The following is a 6,800-nucleotide window of genomic DNA, read 5'->3' as shown; positions in this document are numbered from 1 at the left end:
GAGGAAAAATTCTCAAATTAGAAGTCGCCATTAAGAAATGCTTGATATACATAAAGCCCGTTTATACTGATTAATTTTTGACCCTCGCAAATAGCTTGTCATGTCAAAAGTAGAGATTGCAACTGTTAATTGCAACCCCACAAATCATATTTTGATAGGTATGTTAAGATATTGCTAGTCTTCAACTAACTCCTACGTGTTCATTGGTATACTAGTTAGGATCCGATACACGGTCGGCAACATCTCACCTCTACATGTCGTCATGGCAACCTTCAGTACCAATACGCTACTATACACATAACGTTAACCGTTGCTACACACACGCACACACTCGATTGTTATTGCTGCTGCTGCCGGCGATGACCGACCACCGTTGGGCGCTTGAGCACCATAGGATATCGTACTAGCTTTGTTAGGCCTAGTCGAATTGCCTGAATTGGCATGGACGAACGAAAACAGACCTACGAGGTATATCTCGTACGGTCACTTAACTCAGCCATCAGCGCCATGTTAAGGATGCAGCCATGCCAGTGGCATCATTTTGCGTTTACCCCGTCCATCGAGGTCCACGAGCGCACGCCACACTCCATTGTGGAGCGCTAACACTGGCTAGTGGCTAGCATGGCGTAATTGATAGAGAACAGTCTATGACATCTGTTGTATATCGCCTATTGCATAAGTCGCGTCGAACGTCGTCGCTACTAGAATCGTTGGCAGTCGGCGGCAATGGCAACGACAGCACTTTGTCAACCACCCGATATCAGAAGCCATAAGCGCACCGATGGACTATATAGCTCCGCTAGCGGATATCTTCTTGGAAAATGATACTGGAGATAGATACATCAATTGAACTAATAGTATCAATAGAGGTACTCGACACACAAAACGAACTCTGCCTACCTGGCGCACTTACGGCCGTTCTTAAACCTCGCCTCGTCACAAAAGTCGAAAGCTTCCACCGGCAGACAGCGATTTGCTTTGGTATTCGACGGACACAATTCGGTAGACAGACAATGACGAGGAACGGGTAGATGGACGGACAGACAGGACAACGACGTTTGAGGAAACACCGCCTGTCGACCGGCGATTGTGCAAAACAAATGGGGTCAATTCAGCAACGATGCGAACTCGGCTGGCGCATTCGAAATAGGCCAATGCGAACAGACAACTAAGCAACTATCACAATAATCCACACGCAATTGACACCATCACCAACCAGCTGATTTTTAGGTAGCTTAGTTAGCCCCTGACACTTACCAGAGTTTCTGAACGACAACAAGACGTCGGCCGAACATAGCAAGCTGCTAGGTACCGCCTCGTAAGTTAGTAGTAGGCATCGCCGGTGGCTGGCCACTTCGCTTTCCTGGGCCGAGCGTCTCGTCTGTTGCGGTGTCCGCAGATTCGAAATAGCTAGCCGCTACTACTGGCGCTGACGGGAAGTGCCGCTAATCCCGACACTTTTTATGGCGCTCAGGAGGCAACGAAAAGGTTTCGGTTGCAGGACCTCGTTAAGGAGACGCCTGACCCATGGGACACTGCCGAACTCGCGGCTAGTGTCGCATAATCAGAAATAACCGACACTGCTATTCCTGGGGGAGGAAAAGTCGTCGTAGAGTGTTGATGTCGGTAGTAATAGCCAAGCAAAAACAGGCACGGCACTCGATCCGCGGGCGCATCCAGTACTGCAACTGCGGCACGTACCCTGATACGGTAGAAGTAAACGGCCTCTCGCATCGGACTCTGGAACGATACTGCCAACGAAAGCTGAAAGGAAGCCCTTAAGAGGTGGTGCGCTCCGGCATCTCCCGGAGGTCTCTTACTCGGGGACGAGAGTCTGCCGCTGCTGCGGCGATTACATAGCTGGTTAGATGGCTAGCTGGCGGGCGGTATAGGGTAAGGGCTGGTGCTCTCAGCATGTGGTAGCTGGGCGCCCGCTTGCTGACGCTGGTCAAGCAAGCAGGGGTGCAGCGAAGCGGCGAGAGGACTGGGACCAACCAGACAGCCGCGAGGGGGGCGTTAAGGGGGTCGAGCCCAGCACCTCTCATCACTCAGCATTCTCCGACCTCAACACACTCTGCAATCCAGCGTGCTGCAACCACTGCAATGTCGAGCAACCGACCCACCGCTGGCCAGGCTGACGGTTTCGAAACACCAGCATTCGAGACCATTATGCCGTACTGGTGGCTCCAAGCGCTCACTATTGCAGGTACAGAGATGGATAAACGTGCCTGACTGACGCCTTGGCAGGCGACCGCCTTTTGCAGTGGCTGCCGCTACCAAACCACCATTGTCACAACCGCCAATACGCCATAGACCAATAGCGGACTCGACTCAGGGCACGCCTGGCCACCGACCACCACCGCCGCCAAAAGCGACTGACGACGACGGCTGCGATAACCAATGCGCCCGAATGCGTTCATGCTGAGAGCCGCCAAACGGAACCAACGGCTTAATAGGCAGAGCACCACAGCATGGGAAGCCGCAGCAGCAGCTCACGGTGCGCTCTCCTCCCTCGGTGAGGCGCCGTCGCCGCCATCTCTCGACAACGACGAAGAAGACGACGACAACGATGATAGAGGAACAGAATACGGCTCCTGGATCTGCTGCTGTTGCTACACCACTGTCTGCGGCAGCTAGCAGAATAACAGCAGCAGGATATTCTGAAGGCCGACACAGACGACAACCGTCACAGCCATCATCAACATCATGGCGATCGCAACCAGCCAACGGCCACCCGAATGGCGCCCGCTATCGAATGGCACAAAAAATTGAGGCGAATAACACTCACAGAACACGCAATCACTTCATACCGGTACTCATATGTGTGCTTTGTTTATATCAACATTGACTCCATGAGACCATCGTATGTATATAGTTATCAATAGAAAAGAGGAAAACCTCTCGTCGTCAAACCTGTTTGTGATGATAACGACAAATTCAAAATAGGACTAAAATGGAAACGCGTATGGAAACAGTGATTTTATGAGTGCTAGTTTTTTTCTCGTCGTGGCGCCAAAGTTTGAGGAAGCCGCCTGAATAGTATTTTCCTCTTTTCAGGGAAAAATATATCTTGTCTCGTTGATTTTAAAGCGTTGATTTAAGGACACAGCCGGCTTGCGAAGATAATGAAGATGCCGGAAACCTCGTTTCACGAATTTCTCATACCACCAAAGAGGGCTTTAAAAAAATAACTAAATACGTCCTTTAACCGACTTCAGTAAAAGCTGTGCTATAATTTCGGGGTGGAACGACGCTCAATGCATCCCTCCTTGATGTACTGTGTTTGTGTATAGGCTGCGGATCACTACTGAATTGATTCCAGATCATTTTTAGTGTTGGGGTTATGTATAACAGCCCTAGCATCAGCCTGAATCGACTGTAACTAACCCTTATACAACTATACCTGTAGGTTTTTGAGTTATCGTTTGCAAACGCTCTCAACAAATCCTAAAGTACAAAGGTGAATGAGCTACCCATCGAGTCTTGCAATTTCCTTCAGCATGCTTTGAAACTCCTTTTTGAGTCTTATGTGAAAAAAGGAGGAACATCGTGCTGGTCAACTAGACCTGTGTCTAACTGATTGAGTTATGCAACGTACATTCTAATCGTGATCATCCTCTGAGGTATTTTCTTAGCAGTATAAAGTATTTCCCTTGCCATATCTAAGCCGTGTGTTTTCAGTCTTTATAGCTAACTACTTGGTCAAGGTAAACAAACCTTAGAAACGTATAGAACTCACCAATCCGTAGGACTTGCGCTAGCGCTAATCATTGCAGGTTATTTCCTCACGTTTTACTCTCTTCTGCTCTGCATAAGTTCACCTGAGTTTTCCATTGTGTCTCTTATATTATGAGCCTCCTCATAACTTCTTCGACAATCGTTTTTGCGTTTTGCTGATTCGTGCTCCTGGTGATGCAGGCTTGATTGTGGCATCTGTCCGCTACTGCTAGTCTGTGTGTGTTTGCGAGTATACGTATGACATGCGGCTGAAGCTCCATCATCGCCACCTCCCCTTACCCGTCAGGGCAGTAACCGCTCTGAATAGTGCCCAAGCCATTGGCCTCTGCCAGTGAGCCAGACTGCAGAAGACGAAGAAGGCATATACTTATAACTACGAGGACAGTAGCGAGCTGTTTCCGTATCAACCGCAGCGGAGGTAACGACCGATTTCTAAAAAAACACGTTTTTTCTGCCCGCGCGCCCAGACGCACCGTATTATACAGTTGCACTGTTGGACACGGTATGCTGGCTTATCAAAGTGCTACTAGCTTTCTTATACACGTTTAGCATTCTATTAATAACATCAACAGTACTTATGAATCTCTTTCATGCGCACCAAAAGTATCGTCTCTAGATGATCGCGCAATATAAAGCGTTTATAAAAGCGTCATCTTTATGTTTGCTCACGGAACCACTTTCGTCCAATTGGGTTTCCAACTCTCGGCTCAGTTGCTTACAGTATCAAAATTAGCTCATTACAAAGCAAATATATGAAAATATGTGATGTTTTGCTTGCATAAGCGAAAGGAAAAGTCTCCTTTAGTACCATTTTGAAATCAGAAAAGAGAAAACATTTGAACCCCTGAATTACGCACCTTTTAGAGCAAATCGTCTTTACTGAACCAGCAATTCTGTTAGCAAGAATCTACAATAGACCCCTTCAACTATTTGGACACTATGCATATAGCTACGCTAGAAATGCATACTGAAGATAATGCATATTAAACGTTCTAATGACAAACTTTAGATTACACGAAAGGGCTGATTATACCCCTATTCCCATATACACACTAACTATTTTAAAGGCACGATACTGTTCAGAAATTCATTCGAAGTAGACGTTCGTTATTGATACAGCCATGATCATTGTTGCATCAATGATGGACTGCTATCATCAGTTGATGCCAGAACCGATGATTTGGTACATCAGTTAAAATACATGAAGGAATTTCAACTGATGTACCAGATTCGGAGATTCGCCTCTCACTAATAATCAACCTCAGAGCTCAGCCAGACCTGGTGGGACCCCTTCTTTGAAATACTCTGCCCTCCAATCATGGGAACTGGTCGGTGCATCAAGGCGAATTCAGTTGCTAGATGAAAAAGTTTCTCGGGGGAAATGATCTTTAGGATGACGCCATAGCTAACATCTAACATTCCTCAAGATAAAGCTGTATATCTCCTACACACGTGCAACAGGTAAATTCAGGTAAACCATAGAAAATCAATTAGAAATATTTGTAGAGATTGCCGTGAGGCTAGTTTTACCAGACGCTGATTCAAAAACAAGCTTCGGGTCAAAAAAAAAGTATGATCCAACTATTGCACAAACCCGGTAACACATCTTTTGCGAAACAACTTCTGAATTCTGTCTACTTCGACTATATACACCACTATCTATTATCTATGAATGTCTTTGCCATAGAGCAAATTGAATTCCGATGAATATTGAAGTCAAATAGGTGCTGCAAATAGACTTGGAATGTTCGCTTCACGTTCATCTCTAACGTTCCTACAACTACAACAAAAAACTCTATAGTAAAATGGTACAAATCAGAGTATTTGTCTTAATCAGTGACCTGGATAAGACATAACATCTATATCAAAAGGCCTACAGTCGGAATACATCACCGAAACGTTTTTTAGACTTGCTGTGCCCTCAAACGCAGATCTAAGTTCAAATTCATTACAAAATCGCTTATCCTGCTAGCTTTAACTAGGATTTATTGTGCAGCTGAAGACTCATAGTTTGTTCAGTTTTCCTTTTAGTCGACAAGCCACAATAGAAGGACAATGCAGAGCCAGCAACCTATCAAGCTATTGATACTTAGTCATAATGAAATTCTACTCTATAATTAGTACTAAGGATAGGCCAATTACGTGAGATTTTAGGTGACAGACGGTAGAAAAACGACAATTATACCTATGACTTCTTCTATTTGATTTTTGACAAAACATGTATTCGATGAAGGATGATGCGGTTCGGCAGATTTCGTACGGACCAAGGTCGCTTGAGCTCGCTCTGAAAAGACGTCCGTGGTGGCTGTTATATAATAAGTGACTGAGTATTGATATGGTAGAATAGAATACACGTCGAGTGGCAAATCCGACTTAGTATTGCAGTCATTGATCTAAATTTGAATAATATTACTATCGTTAAACGCATCCGATTTTTTTAATCTGAGGTATTTAATGATGCACAGCTAAAAGGTTATTTTCCGCATCCCAGAAGGATATTTACATTCAATAAGGAAGGTTTCCAGGTTTTATAATAACTTAGTGGTAACGTCACCCTTTTTTAATAGTACTCCAGGTTTATTAAGTTGGGCGAGACGTTTTTTAGTCGGCGAGTTATAGTTAACATATAATCTTGTAGTTCTAGATAAAATTCTGTAGCTAATTCGTACATTTCATACGCATAAAAATAATACATTTGGAATCTTCAATCTGCTTTACCTATTGAAGTTGACATATTAAAATAGCAATTTGCATCCTAACTTCTACCTAACCATTTTGGAGATTTATATCGCAATAGACACTAAATAGAGCTGAACTTAAGAGGTTCAGTATAGTAAAGGATTAGAGAGTGAATCATAATTGCTTGCTGTACGTAAAAGCTCCTGGGATGATTTTAACATTTGCTTATAATTTGAGATTTGAACACCTAATATATAGACTACAGTAGAAGAGTATTCCTTTGCATCTGGGTAACTAATATAATCACGTGAAATGGCAAAGCCACCCACAGTAATCTTTTTATTGGCAATGTGCAGAATAAAACCAAATGCGTCTAAGTCGTA

The 6,800-nt window shown here is 44.5% G+C and overlaps 1 long non-coding RNA gene across 1 annotated transcript; it reads left to right on the top strand.

Moving 5' to 3' along the window:
* Positions 1-851: 851 nt before the first annotated feature.
* Positions 852-6,111, top strand: LOC111273138 (uncharacterized). Its single transcript, XR_002687884.2, has 3 exons — positions 852-3,623; positions 3,919-4,156; positions 5,972-6,111. It is a non-coding gene; the product is annotated as an uncharacterized LOC111273138 (long non-coding RNA).
* Positions 6,112-6,800: the final 689 nt, after the last annotated feature.

Source organism: Varroa jacobsoni, unplaced genomic scaffold (assembly GCF_002532875.2).
Source record: "Varroa jacobsoni isolate VJ856 unplaced genomic scaffold, vjacob_1.0 contig04993, whole genome shotgun sequence".
NCBI lineage: Eukaryota > Metazoa > Arthropoda > Arachnida > Mesostigmata > Varroidae > Varroa > Varroa jacobsoni.
The sequence above is the reverse complement of the archived record's forward strand: the minus strand, read 5'-3'. Positions and strand labels throughout refer to the sequence as shown.